Genomic DNA, 16,154 nt, shown 5'->3' on the forward strand with positions numbered 1-16,154 from the left:
AAGTAATTTTCATCTGTACTGCATCTATAAACAGGAGTTTCTTAGTTGAAATCTGGTTCCTTCCAGAGATCTGGAAGGAAAACTAGTTTAATGAAATGTTACACAATCAAATGGCCAGTAACATGAATATTTATATTTCTCTTTTAAAATTCTTATTTCATTCATGACGTTATTTAATTATATCCCCGTGCTTTCTGACATGTGTTGTAAAGAAAAACACCATACACGAGCGTGTCTATGTACAAGTGTTCAACACTACCGCCTGCAATCAAAACACTAACGTGTTAAAATTCAACATAACAAGACCTCAGAACACACCTTATATTCATCTCTGAACCCTGAGGTACTATTCTGAAAAGTGGCTAACTCTGAAGTGTAGCGTCAGAGAGCCTAACTACATTCATTCAACCTTTAAGACATATTCACAATAATTTGCTCATTTTATAGTCACACCAATAAGTTAAAATTTTTGGCATTACTCTAATATTTTCACTTTTAACATATCACAGTATTTCTTAACTTTTAAGATAACAGTTCACATTGTATATAAGGACATATTAACATGCCGTTAATTTTACGCATTTTAAAACATACATTAGTAGTACATTGTTAACTTCTATTCTTTTCCAAGCAAGTGCCAATTCTTCTACATTGAAATACTACATTTCAAAAGTCTTTCAGACTAAAACTTCTTTCTTGCCAGAATCTTTTAAATAAAATTTTATACAATAATTTTTTACAATTTTCTTAAGGTACCTTTCTCAAAGATTATCAATGCTTTTACAATATTCAAGTATTTACACATTCCTATTATACATTAATTTTAGTTTTACTCGCGAGTAATTGAAAACAATACCAAAATAGGTAACAACTCATTTCTCGCCTTTTCGGCGATAAAGGTAGGCCTCACATGAGGTAAAACTTCTTGAATTCTGCCACTTGCAGTAAGAATGAAAAATTAACTTAAGGTTTCAAAACAACATAAAGTTTTACTTATCTTTGTGATATTCAGACATCCTTTTTTCTGCCCAGTCCTGGAAAGTGGCGAAGACTACCGTCTGGTTTATCTTCCTTCTTGTGCGGGTTCGCCTTTCGGTTCCTTCCTCCATGAGCTTTCTTTTTCTTCCAGTTCGGTCACCCTTGAAGACTTTCTTTTTAGCATCTGCTTGTGGTCTCGGCCGTTTGATGGCAGCTGGTCTTGGCGGAACCGGGACAACTCTCTCTCGTTGTTGCCTGGATCTCGTTGCTGGCTGTTCAAATTTTTCTTGCTTCTTTGCATCTGCAGCTAGTCTTCCTTCATCAATTCGTCGACATTTGCTGCGTAGACTCCTATCCGATGGGTAGATCTTCCGTTTTGAAGCCGTGTTATAGTTGCTGCCATTTCTTCTGGCTCTCTTTGCATTACTCGTACTTCTCCCTTCTTCATTCTGGGGGTGGTCGTGCCCTCTCTTTTCTGGTCGGTGGAACGGCTTCTTTTTCTTGTTACCTTCAGTTTTCCAACGGGGGAACTTTCTTTTCAATTGCTCCTGTCTACTAATGGCTTGCCCTTGTGATTGTCGTTGTTCCACTCTGGAGACTGTGCCTGCCGTACCGGATCCTGCAAAAGATCTTGAAATATTGGCATTTTATTACGATTATAAAATGGTTTTATCTGGTTAACGCTTGCGGTGCAGGTTTCACCATTCCTGGCTTTTAACACAGAGTAAAGCCTGAGTTACTTTTTCTATGACATATGGTCCCTCAAATCGTGGATAAAATTTCGCAGTTTTATCTTCTGGTGCTGAAGAAAGTGAATGCTTAATTTTTAACACTTCATCCCCAACTTTATAAGTTACTCCCCGTCGTTTCATATCATAATAGAGCTTCTGTTTTCTTTGTGCTACTTCAGTGATCTTTTTTGCTTCTTTAATTAATTTTTCTATATCGCCCATTTTAAATTCTGGGGCTCTTTGTTGAACATAAAATAATTTATCTAACGGCGTTATAATCTTTCTGCCTAAAAATAACTCAGCAGGAGTTTTGCCCGTCGTATCATGTTTTGCGGTCCTAAGGGAGAAAGCTAATTCATTGACATAGTTATCCCAGCTTTTATAAAAATTTTTAACATAACTACGGATAATTTTCACTATATTTCTATTGATCCGTTCCGCTAGATTTGATTGCGGCCGATACGGAACCATTTTTAAATGACCTATGCCCAGTTTTTGGCACATGTCTTCAAATATATTACTTACAAATTGAGGACCATTATCCGATATAACTTTTAGGGGCGCCCCGTATTTTAAAATATATTTATTTAAAATAGAATCAGTAACTAATTTCGCGGAGGCTCGTTTTAAGGGAACAATTTCGGTCCACTTACTAAAATGATAAACCATAACAAGGAGATACCGACTTTTATTTAACTGACTTTTCGGGAAAGGGCCCAATAAATCGATGCCAATTATTTCATTTAAAAATTCCGATTTAATGCTATTTAGAAACCCGGCCGGGCGGAAATTAATATAATTAACTGCTTGACATGTTGGGCAGGACTGGACACACGCCCTTGTTAATTTTTGCAGCTCAGGAAAATAAACTGCTTAGAGTACGCGTTGGATGGTTTTTCGAATACCAGCATGTAACTCCTGCAGTATATTTAATCTAAGACTAGCTGGGATAACAGGTCGAAATTCGTTGTTGGAATTCGTAGTTTTTGTATAAAATAATAGACCAACTATTAGTTCGTAATGGGCCAACCTATTTCTTATCGCCACAATATCTTGGTGGCTAAAATTTTCAGGATCCATTAAATAATCATAAATATTTTTAAATTCAGGATCCTTACCCAGTTCGGTTATTACAGTTTCTCGGAAATGTATCGTACATGCTGTGAGCATTGCCACCTTTATAGTATTACTTTCTTCATCTATTTTTATTCTGGATAGGGCATCTGCTACGATATTTTCCTTTCCGGGGGTGTGCTTAATTACCAAATTATACTCTTGTAACTTGAGTGCCCATCTTATTAACTTTGGGGATAAGTTTTTCCCTGAGTACAATCTAGTTACCTCCGCATGATCAGAATACACTGTTATTGGCGCCCTTCCAAAATTGACTCGGAACTTTTGCACTGCTAACAGAACTGCAAGTGCCTCTCTCTCAGTCGCGGAATAATTTCTTTGTGTTTGATTTAAAGTTCTACTAAAAAATGCCACGGGCTTCTGTTGCGAAAGTACAGCTCCTACCGCATAATCCGAAGCATACGCTGGAATTTCTAAATTCTCATCGTTTTCAGGAAATTTCAAAACAGGGGCCTGCGTTAATGCTTGCTTTAATTTTTCGAAAGCACTATTGGCTTCGGCCGTCCACGAGAATCTTGCCTTTTTCCTTTTTAATTTTAACAATGGTTCAGCAATAGCTGCAAAATTTTTTATAAAGGACCTATAATATGAACAAAGTCCTAGAAAAGAAGAGAGCTTCTTCGCCGTATTTGGCGGCGGATACTTTTGCACAGCGATTATTTTTTATTCGTCCGTCTCGATTCCTTTCTGAGATATTTTGTAACCTAAGTATTCATTCAGGGGCTGCAAATTTGCACTTTTCGACATTAACTTTTAGACCGGCCTCATTTAATAATGAAAACACCTGTCTTAAATCCTGTACATGTTGGTCCAGATTATCACTAGTAATAATGATATCGTCTAAATAGATAAATGTGGTCTTTCCTAGAACAGGCCTTAGCACAATGTCCATACATCGCTGAAATGTTGCCGGTGCCCCTGAAAGGCCAAACGGCATACGCAAGAATGCATAAGTTCCAGACTTGGTTATAAAAGCAGTCTTAGACACATCTTCTGGTTTAACACCTATTTGAAAATAACCAGTCGTTAAGTCTAACGTAGTCATATATTTCGTAGAAGTTATGTTCCTTAAAATTTCTTCAATAATAGGTAACGGATATACCGGATATTTAGTCATGGAGTTTAATTTACGATAGTCAATTGCAAAACGCCACCTTTTCGGATGTGTTACTCGATAGTCATTATTTTTCTTACCTAACACAACCGGGCTAGCATAACTACTTGAGATGGGCGTTATGATCTTTTTACGTAACATATCTCGAATGTACCACTCTATAATTTTTTCTTTATTCTTATCGTACCGATACGGTTTGTGGCGAACTGGCAGTGAATCTCCTGTGTCGATACTATGGTTAGTAACTTGAGTAAATCGGGGAATATCACTAAATAACGAAGCAAATTCACTTACCACTTGTCGAATTTTTTGTTGCTCTCCCTTAGGCAGGTGGTTGAGGTTTAATGTGGGTGGTTCTCTTTTTTCTTCCATAACTGAATGCATGGTCAGCTTAAGGGACGCTTGGTTGAAATCCAGCGTTGCTTCTGCCTCTGAAAGAAAATATATCCCTAAAATGACATGTGCTTGTAAATTTTTTACGATAAAAAACATGATCTTTACTTGTTCTTCCTTAATGCGAATATATAATGGTATTTTACCTATGCATTTGCATCTTTCTCCCTGCACAGCTAACACTGTCGTATTATCCGAATTATATATTCGGTATCTACGGAAGTACTTCCTAAAAAAATCTTCTGCCACACAGGAACACTGCGCCCCTGTATCCAGGAGTGCGGTGGCTGGGATGTTGTTCACCAAAACTTCAATCTTTGGAAGAGTCAAATTTTTCACAATAACTGTATTTAACTTGAAGGAAGAGGGGTTTTCTTGGCCTTCGGATTTCCGCACCCTCCCGTCAGCAGAAATCCGTTTTAGTTTAAATCTTGTTTTTTCCTTTCCATGCTTTCCTTCTTTTTCCACTGGCCTTCAGACTTTTTTCCTGGATTGCTATTGAACTGTCGACGTTCGCCGGCTGTTTTTGGATGCTCGGGTTTCCTTGCCCACTGATTCACTTTGCTTCCGTAGCCGTGTGCTTGACTTTGCTGTGGTCTTGGCGCACCAAATTGGTTTCGTTGCTCATATTGGCGTCTTCTTTCAATGTCCGCCGTTCTTCTACTTTCAAACTGGATTGCTAGCTCAAATAACTTTTCCAGTGTAGTCGGATTCCTTAATTCAATAAAGTCTTGTACTTGGGGAAGTAACCTCGGCAAAATCACTTAAATTATCTCAGGATCCGGACGGTTTCCATACAAGAGTTTGAAGACGGGAATTTTTCTTAAAATAAAGCTTGAGAGATTTTCAATTCGTTTCTGGTATATGCTGAAAAGTTCCGTTTCTAATTTTGCACGATCTCTTACGACAGGGAAGGCTTTTAGTAGGGCAGTCTTGAAATTCTCGTAAGTATAGGTGGGACTTCCCGCTTGACCCAAGAGACTTCTGCCTATACATTTGAACCAATTAAGCGCTTGGCCCCTCAAAGCTCTGGTAGCTAAGGTGACTTTCTGGAACTCATACATCATGAAGTGGTCCTCCAATTTTTCCAAAAAATTGGTTACCGGTGAGTTTCCATTAAATGTTGCTTCTGGTTTCATTGATGCGCGCATGGTCTGGACGATATAACCAAATCCTTCTAGGGCGGCAGCTGGCATTTCTGGATTCTGAGCCGCTTCTGCAGGAAACACAGGTTCTTCTTGAAACTCGGTCATGGTTATTCTTCTTCGTCGGGCGCCACTATCAGGTTCCTCTTTACTTGCTTTGGAAACATGAACTGTCCTGACTCGGAACAGGAAGCTTACTCAAGCTATGTTCAATAAATTGTGAAGTAGACAATACACACAGGAAGGGTATACGAACCCCTTTAATTTTCTATCTTTACAGAGATTTCCGGAACTTCGGAATACAGAGACCAACTACTTGTGGTCTGAACGTAAGAATATAGAACTACTAACTAAAACTCTAACTAAAACTAACTTTGGATTAATATACAAGTGCCTAACTTTAAGACTGGCCGTTATTTAACAAAATCCGTATGTAGTACAGAGAGCTGCTAAAACTACGATACGTTTGAAATTATCAAGAGGACTAAACCTCTGGCCTTGAAGGCAACCAGCAACCGAGTAAAACTACTATGGCAAGCGGCCTGCTTCTAATAACTCCTTCCTCTCTCTTGCTTGGCAAAAAGCCACAACTTAAGTACTTGGCGTTAGCAAGACAAATTTGCATAAATAAGTTAAAGCTTTTAATTTTGGCCGGAAGTAGAAAATAAGAAGTGATAGTAAAAATTTAAAATAAAATAAACGTTAGTAAAACTTAGGATCCTTACATTTTGCGTGAAAATGCTTTTGACATAGTAAGTGTAACAAACTTAAAAATTAAGGAATGGCTCTTACTAGTCAATCACACAGAAATGTGACTGATTACAGTAAATAAAATAGTTCAACCTCGAATTATCATAATTAATTTTTTAGCCAAACCCCCTTCAAAATGAGCAATGAAGATTTCTTTTTCTCCGCTTAAAAATCTAAAAGTATGCTAGACTTTGAAATTAAATATCTGGATCAAATTTTGTACTACGATAGGAAAACCCTTTGCGAGGTTTTGTTTTCTTCTTTTTTATAATTATTATTAATTTTTGCTATATATATAAATATAGAGACTGGTGACAATAAAATAAAATTTTTTTTATTATTTAGCATTACACTAAAATGACTATATGCTTCATTTAAAACATTCTCGTAATTAAAGTACTTGTCTAATACCAACCGCCTAAAAAAATAAAGACCGCGTAAACTTTTATTGATAAGGTGTATAAGAGTTTTACTATTTTGCTAAGAATATAAATATTTGTTTCTCTACCAGATTCATTTTAGTTTCTATTTTACTCGCTCACTTTAGAATTTTTAGAATTTCTCAAATACTTATTTAAACGTTAAAAAGTCTCTTCAAAATATGAGAAGTCGTGTCTTTGATTAATTGTTTACTTAATACAATTAAATGTATGAATTTTCAGTCCGCCTTGCCCATGCGATGTGATTTCTAGTGCAACCGTTTTGAAGAAATTCTGAGATATATGATTTAAAATTAATTTACATTATTTTGCAATTTAAGATGAAATGGAGAAGTAGCTGCTTTTTCTATGTTAAAACTAATTTCTGCTTTATTAAGGCTAGATAAGAGTGACTACTACATATCTGTTACCAATCTGTGAAAGTCGGCTATGTGCCTTTTATTATATTTATTGCATGCCTTATACCCTATGTTGACTCTGTGTCTTTATTATTTTACTCTGTACTTTAGCAATTTTTAGCTCTTGCTTTAATACTCTATGTAATTTTCAAGTTTCAGGTTTCAAAATATCCCATTTCATTCTGTCAACTTAAATTTCTAACAAAGGTAAATTAATCTTAATCTGTGTTACTTACCCCAAATTTCCTTCTGATTAAATCAACCACGATTACAATCCAAGTCTAATCATATAGGTAGGTGGATAGCCGAGTTAGCAAATGCAATCATTTAGATATATCAAGCCATCAGTTAATCAATAAGCATTCCATCAGAAAATTAAATAGCGGTCTAAGAGCATAACTCGCCTCAGGGATTTATCTCTGGTTACATTAGAGGCTAACGTTATTTTTTAAACTTGAGCCTTTAATTAAAATTTAGATTAGGGTTTGAACCAGATCTTATAAGAATGTAATTTTATTAAAATCAATGAGCTAAGAAAGCAGAAAAATAAATCATACAATTTATCTGAGTTTTCTTATAAAATGCATGTCATATTTCAAATATTAAGCATAAATGAAAATATATGAGAAACCATTATAATTTTTAAGCAGAGAAGAGAGGCAACGGAAAATTTAATTACAGTTTACAACGTCTACTTAATGCTAAAAAGTTTTAAATAAATATTCGGTACTTTATTCTTTCCTCAGTAATTATTCTTGTGCTAAGAATTCCTTATAGAATTAAATTTTTAAACTAAAGTTTCTTCAAAGCAAACTAAGATGTAATATTTCATCTGAAGAATACATTTGTTATCGATCAGTTAAGTCAAAATAACGGATTTAACCTTGATGCTAATAGCTCTGAAACCTTTTTTGATACTCCCAAATCATTCAACTCTTACAGGTCAAATTCTTAACTAACAGAGTCGTCTTCAATTTCAAAATCTTCGTCACTGGGGATCAATTGATATTCATCAGATTCTTATTCCTGTATTTCGAAAGAGAGTAATTCTTCGAGAACTGACACTGGGAGTTCCGCTGAGTTTGGCTTTGGGCGTACAGCTTTATTTGGTAAACTAGGATACTCTATTTTACATTTCTTTTTTTGTTATATCATCACGTTTTCACTACAAAAGAGTAACTGTAATCTCGCCAGATCACAGGTATACCAAATGGAAATTTAGAACGTGTACTTTACATTCTCAACCGTAAACACTCGACAAACTGCTTGCACCCTTTGTAAGGGTCCATGATTTAACTTGGTCATCAATTTTCTCTTTTAAATAGACAAAATAGGCTCGTCTGACAGGTGTACTGATGATTGTCCTTTGACTGGGAATGGTAAAACTGTGACATATATAACAGAATGGTGTCACATGTATAACAAAATGAATCAGGCTGTTTAAGTTCTTATGACGCCGACAGATATAAGGAAAGGTTTCAGTTCATATAGTATAAATAAAATCTAAACACTGCTTAACCTTGTGTTCAAACAAGAACTCGAACTCTACGTAGGAATAATCTTCAATATAGCAGAACAAGACACAACATCTCGCTATACCGTCTCAGACGCAACTGTGCTAGTCCATATCTAAGCCGACATTCATTCTGCACCAATCGGAGGTTTTATGTCATTCAATAGGAAAGCAGTAGTACTTCCTATGATCCATGCTCGATGTAGCGGAGAGGGGTCATATTTACATAAGGAGTAGAGAAAACACTTGACATGACAGAAAAAAACTAACTACAGTTTTGAAATCAGCATGCCTATTTAACTCTATTGTAAGGTATATCCTAATTTTATAACAGTTACTTTCAAGTCAAAGCTTCTTTCCTGTATTTTCTAGCTTCAGCTAACAATTTCTTACCAGAATGAGGTTTTAGAATCTCGTTAAATGCAAATGGAAAGTAGAGAGTATTTAAGTTCACTGACTTCGACAGAGAGAATTAGATTTCCTGAATAGCGCGCGTTTGCCTTTTGCCTACGTCTCTCTAAGCTGTTACTACGCTCGGCCGCATTACGTGCCCTTGATAGCTTCGTTAGCTAATTTAATATTAGGGGCTAACTAGCTTAGAAATTGTGTTATCTGCGGCTAAATCTCTTTAGCTATTCATTAGTTAAGTTTTTATTTCTTACATTTTTTAGTTTAAGCCCAAGTGGGGGCTTAAAAGTCCTGAGAAAGGGACCATTTGTCAACTTTATTTTGAACAATTAAACGTAATCAACCCCTCTAGAGTCCCCATTTCCGTTTTTGGACTTAGGCGATTATTCGCTAGGTTCCTCAATATTTAGTTAATAGACTCAAAAGTCCTAGAGGTAAAAGAGGGAGGATCCCTACACTATAAACAGCTACAAAATTTCTCAGAAATTGTATTACAAACTGTTTCCCAAGATAGTGTTTAAATGCTCAAGTGGATATTATTTAGTTAATTTGCATGTGCAAAAATATTCAGTATTTAGAAAAGATTAACGAGACACCTATAACCAATTTTTTTTGTCTCTAAATTTGTTGAATAAACTTCTAACTTTTGCTTCATTTCTGAGGTATTATTTAATTATCGAACAGATAGCTATTGTGACGATGATAATTCGCCTCAGCGATTGGCTTAGTAATTCGCATACGAGTTATTTCAAATAAACTTTATTTGTGCTTTGTTATTCAGAATAGAATGAAACTTATCGTATCCTCATTTCTTAATGAATACGCTGTGACAGACCTAAGGCACCTTAAACAACTTTCTTTTTTGCAGCTGTTTCAGAAATTTTACTTAGACCGCGGGATATCAGAAAAATTTGGTTCGTGCTTGTGTTCCATAGAAACGCTTTATTTGCGTAGCTGTTTTTCATATTTTACTACTTACAGATCGAAGAAAACTAAACAGATTTCCTTATGGAGTCATCCCAGAGGCATACCTCATCAAATAAATTACGTTCTCTTGCTATGCAATAATGCAGTATCTCGCCTTTAGGTGTCCATTACAGTAACCTTCTTCCAACTTAAATGCAATCTTTCTGAAGATAAGAACTCCCTTGAGGTACTATTTATGCTTCTTTTTCTCCTGTCATCATTTGAAAATATGCCACTGACTGCAGCCTATAGAGAATAATGTCTTTGTTGTAGGATGCACGTAATTACTTGTACTGTAGATTACATGCTTCAGCCTGAAAAGCTAGTGTTTTTAAACATTTATGGCTTGTGTGAGGGAATATTTCATATTGATGAGCTGCAAATAAGAAGGGGACTTGTGATATTAAAAGAAAATTGTGAAATCTCCCTGAAAAGATATACTATATGCCATAATACCTTATCTCTAGGGTGGGATAAAGAGATTCAATTTTTCAAACTAGAAAGATGCTTCTTTTCGCACTTAAGGTAAGAAGACCATCCGTTTTGAAAAACAAAATCTTTCCGAACTGTTCATTAATAGATTTCTTGTTAGAAACAGGTTGTCCCAAAAGTAACTTTATGTTGTAATTTGCAGAAAAATAATTACCTTCCCTTATTTTACACCTGAAGCCACGGTGCTGAAAACAACGAATCTGGATAAATCCTAATATATATTCTTGACCCCTGATCGCTGATCGCTCGGGATAAAGATGAATCTAGATACCCTAAGAGGGCTCTTCTAATATGAATTATAACTTAGTGGCTTACGTATAGAGCAAAAGAGATTTAACTTGGTTAACCGCCAAATATTGTGAATTCATTTACATAACATTTGAAATTACAGATTCTATAAGCTAGATGTTTAAAATCATGTCTCTAGTTAAAATAGCTATTATGAATTATTACAAAATATTGACTGAACCTCTTAATCCTGCACGAGAATTTATGTGTCTTTGTACTGAGAACGTTGGAATTTATTATCTTCTTCGCCTCCCCCTCCCACCACCACTACCGTAGATCTGATAAAGCAAAAAGAAATGTATTACTAATTTCTTCTCATATCATTAGAAAATGTAATCGGATTATATCAGTTTGGTAAATGTTAAAGGGTTGCATCAAGGACTTTGAAACAGAGGCTATCATACCTATATTGCTATGAGCATCTACAAGATGGAACATGCGGGAGTCAACTGAACTAACATTACCAAAACTTTTACAGAGAACTAGTGCTATTAAATGACTAATCAACTTGCCTCCATTACGAAATAGCAAGTAGACATCAAACAAAAGTCTTCATGGCACACTAAACAACGGTATGTCGAGGCTTGTTCACACGCAGAGTGGTAGTCATCACGAAACACTTGAGAACTGAATGTTTAAATAAGTATATCTATAAAGGAATTTATCTGGAAACCTGCCTCATATTTATGCTATATATGAGAGAAAATATTATTCAACTGAATGTTTAAATAAGTATATCTATAAAGGAATTTATCTGGAAACCTGCCTCATATTTATGCTATATATGAGAGAAAATATTATTCATTCTGATACACCTTTCGAAGATAATCCATAAAACACGCTAAGAAACTTAACCAATGGAGTATTCTTATGTCTACCAAACTACTGAGGCTTTAAATTCCTCTATATATAATATTTAGCAGTAGCATTTTGCCATAGCGTGTGTTATGCTTCGCTGGCGTAATTGGCTGGCTTCTTCTATACACTATAGGAGCTGTATTATGAGATTGGCAACAAAAGATACTAGAAGGAGATTAACAAGAGACCAATTTTGCAAAATAAATTTCGTTATAATGTTAGCAGAGCTTTTTGGTTTCTCAGAAGGTATTAAGATTCTCTTTTGGTAATAAGATGAAGGAATTTTAACTGTTTAAAAATTTATTTTTTGCATACGGAGAGAAATTTTTGGTAAATTTTTCGTCAGCAACACAGTTAGCCCATTAATATAAGTGCCAACCTTTATTCAGTTTTTAGTTAATGAGATTCCCTTAGAATACCCGTAGAAATATATAACATATTTCCGTAATTAATATATTCCCGTAGGTAGAAGAATTTAAGGAACCATTATAAAGCAAAATAAGAACAAACGCCTTTGAAGGATATTTTAATGAACTTCATACGAAATAATAAAGTGTGTTAGAAAAATGCTTCTTTCTTATTACCTTTAGGATTTTATTATAATACGCATTTTTATTCTTAAAATTACTAACTATGCTTTTTTTAATAAAAGAACATAAATACATTACAGTGCATTTTTCTTTGCTTTTAAATAGCATTAAATTCACTAAGACATGATAAATGCCTTAAATTTGGTAGTGTGCATTGAAATAGCCGAAATTTTGTACATGCACAATTTTTTAGGCAAAGTTTCTGCGAATTCCATTTGTTTCGAGTTTTCAGCTATCTCGTGTTGTACATGGCGTCGGATAATTTGGGATATATTATTTATGATGTTTAAGAGAAGATGAACAGGAATCTAAAGATTATTGTTAAGTATTATTTAACGGGCTGTATTAAAGGTCAAAATTATTATTTATATTAAATTCTGTTATCCTTTCTTTTACTCTCGTAAGTTTAATAATTTGGACACAGCAGTTAATGTATCAGTGCGAAAACCTCGAGAATTATTTTGAGTAGGAGAGATACCTCCAGAAAGTGTTAAGAGAAATATAATCATTAAGTTTTTCATAAATTGACTACGAAGTTAGTTCACAATTTCATTAAACATGTGCGAAATTCAGCAAACATTTATGCTACCTGCCCTCTCAATTCCCGAAAATAAGGTGAGGAGGAAAGTGCATTTAATCTAAATCACTCAGGATAAGAGATGCTTAAAAAAGGATTACTCTGCACATAACTTAGTTACTCTTTACTCAAAGCAGCATCTTTGTCATTATATAATTATTTGTTACATCTACTGAGTTGAATGAGCGACTCAATAAGATATCTCAACACTAATTCAGAAGTCAAACAACAAAAATCAGCGTTAATTTACAAAATTTTCACAGGACTAGTTTCGATGGTTCGGTAAAACCATCGAAACTAGTCCTGTGAAAATTTTGTAAATTAACGCTGATTTTTGTTGTTTGACTTCTGAATTAGTATTTATTCGGCGTGTTATTGTGTCTTAATTATATCTCAACAAGTTTTAAAAATTCTTGCAGAGACTGATCTAAGTGTAAGCATGTACTGATTGCATGTTCTATATGTCTATAACTATACATATTAAAGTTTACATTAACATGCCATATGTTATTACTTTCTGTGAAATTTATCAAGAGATTATTAGAGCAACACTTTTAAATATGGAGAAGTTTACTTTAAGTCTATCACAAAGCTGTTAACTTCACTTTTTCTGAGTCTTGGAGATAACTCTGAACTCATCGATCACTGTCACATAACTTCCAGATTATTTAAGAGTATCGCCTGTACTGCAATTCTCACTGTTATTCGAATAGCCTGTATCTGAAATGTGACACTGTTTTCATTCAAGATGCAAGAATCAAATATTCAAATCTAAATCAAATGCGGTTTTGCAGCTGAAGATGATGGTTCGGTAAAACCATCGAATATAGTCCTGTGAAAATTTTGTAAATTAACGCTGATTTTTGTTGTTTGACTTCTGAATTAGTATTTATTCGGCGTGTTATTGTGTCTTAATTATATCTCAACAAGTTTTAAAAATTCTTGCAGAGACTGATCTAAGTGTAAGCATGTACTGATTGCATGTTCTATATGTCTATAACTATACATATTAAAGTTTACATTAACATGCCATATGTTATTACTTTCTGTGAAATTTATCAAGAGATTATTAGAGCAACACTTTTAAATATGGAGAAGTTTACTTTAAGTCTATCACAAAGCTGTTAACTTCACTTTTTCTGAGTCTTGGAGATAACTCTGAACTCATCGATCACTGTCACATAACTTCCAGATTATTTAAGAGTATCGCCTGTACTGCAATTCTCACTGTTATTCGAATAGCCTGTATCTGAAATGTGACACTGTTTTCATTCAAGATGCAAGAATCAAATATTCAAATCTAAATCAAATGCGGTTTTGCAGCTGAAGATGATGGTTCGGTAAAACCATCGAATATAGTCCTGTGAAAATTTTGTAAATTAACGCTGATTTTTGTTGTTTGACTTCTGAATTAGTATTTATTCGGCGTGTTATTGTGTCTTAATTATATCTCAACAAGTTTTAAAAATTCTTGCAGAGACTGATCTAAGTGTAAGCATGTACTGATTGCATGTTCTATATGTCTATAACTATACATATTAAAGTTTACATTAACATGCCATATGTTATTACTTTCTGTGAAATTTATCAAGAGATTATTAGAGCAACACTTTTAAATATGGAGAAGTTTACTTTAAGTCTATCACAAAGCTGTTAACTTCACTTTTTCTGAGTCTTGGAGATAACTCTGAACTCATCGATCACTGTCACATAACTTCCAGATTATTTAAGAGTATCGCCTGTACTGCAATTCTCACTGTTATTCGAATAGCCTGTATCTGAAATGTGACACTGTTTTCATTCAAGATGCAAGAATCAAATATTCAAATCTAAATCATTGCTTTTAAAAGCATTAATAACAGATTTATTAAAACATCTTTGTGAGTAATGAATATTACGGAAAATTTTGATAGTTACTTTTAGGGGTTTAAGGGAAGCAGAGCTTTACTTTGGTATTTCAAGCGAGATTATTTTAATTACATATAATTTCATATGAAGGGTTAAAGGTAATAATATTACTTAACATGTATATAAAGTAGTACTTTATATTTTTAAGTAGTATATTACATTTATGCAATTAGGTTATGTCGATGCTGGAACATGAAAAATGTGTAATGCCCTCGCCGAGATTCGAAATCCAAACATCCTGAATATGCTTCCAGTTGCACCACAAAAGCAAGCAGAAAGAAGAGAAAAAATACCTTATATACTCCTCTAAAGGATCGCCAAATTCTGGTGGTTTTTAATTATTATTGTCCACCACTTTCTAGTTCGGGCGTTACTTGTAGAGCCATTTAGAATATTTTTTCGAAGTCAGGAAACTGCTTTTCTCGAAGAAGAAATCCGCTTTGCCTTCACCGAGTTTCGAACTCCGGACCTCCCGAGTACGCATTGAGGGGTGCTTCCATTTGCATCACGAAGGTCTGTGGAAAGTTGGAAGATAATCACTTATACATTTACTAATGATGCTAAAATTTTAAGGAATTTTTGAAAGTTATGTCTTTGCACAGAAATTTTAATACGGAATCAAATGGACCTCAAAATTACACTTGTAGTGAAGCATAACAAGCGTCATTCTAGTCAGAAGTTTATAGTGTCTTAGTTGTGTAGAATTAATTCAAAGTCCTTCAGACCCTATCAGACTGAGCAGAGAATTATTGCTTTGTCTGAAATATTATGAGAAAGTCCTATAAAGGTTTAATTAACCAAATTTGAACAGAAGGCACATCTCATGCTTAAAATCAAAGCAACGATACTTGAGGGTATCTAAAGCTGAAGGTTCAAATTAACAGTACGGAGGCTAAATAAACTAGGCTTACTTCAGCTGGTTCAATACTTTAATGACGGTTTTAGGCTAGGGAAATTTTTAAGCCTAAATATCCATTGGCAGAGCTGAGCTACAGAACATAAACTGCAGGCATTCACTGCCGATAAATCTAAACCATCCAAACCCTCGCCTTAAATACACTAGCCTCTAAGTAACCGTGCAAGGACTGCAGAAAATTAGAAGTTATAGCTAAGGTTTAAATCATAATAATTAGTTAATTAATATAAAATACTCTACAAATTTGTCTATCAAGTGTGGTTTAAACTTCATTCTTTATCAACGCTGTTCTAAAGGCGAAAAGCAGTCTGTATCCCGAAACGCACCATGGGAACGCGTCCCATGCATGCGCAGTGTAGTTTATCAGTTTAAGCTAAATGACTGTTCACCCCTGATATCCTATAATTACTCCTTCTCCAAGCCTATTTAAGCCTTGTCTTTTATAAACAGAAATTTGAGTCTTCAAATCTCATTGTTGAAGGATAGTATATTGGTGTATTCCAGACCTATCGGTATTCTTCCTTCAGACTAGCGGAGGAATACATAGGAAACCCA

This window comes from Stegodyphus dumicola, chromosome X1 (genome assembly GCF_044657685.1).
Source record: "Stegodyphus dumicola isolate Sdum_Otavi_A_Nest chromosome X1, ASM4465768v1".
In the NCBI taxonomy this organism is placed as follows: domain Eukaryota; kingdom Metazoa; phylum Arthropoda; class Arachnida; order Araneae; family Eresidae; genus Stegodyphus; species Stegodyphus dumicola.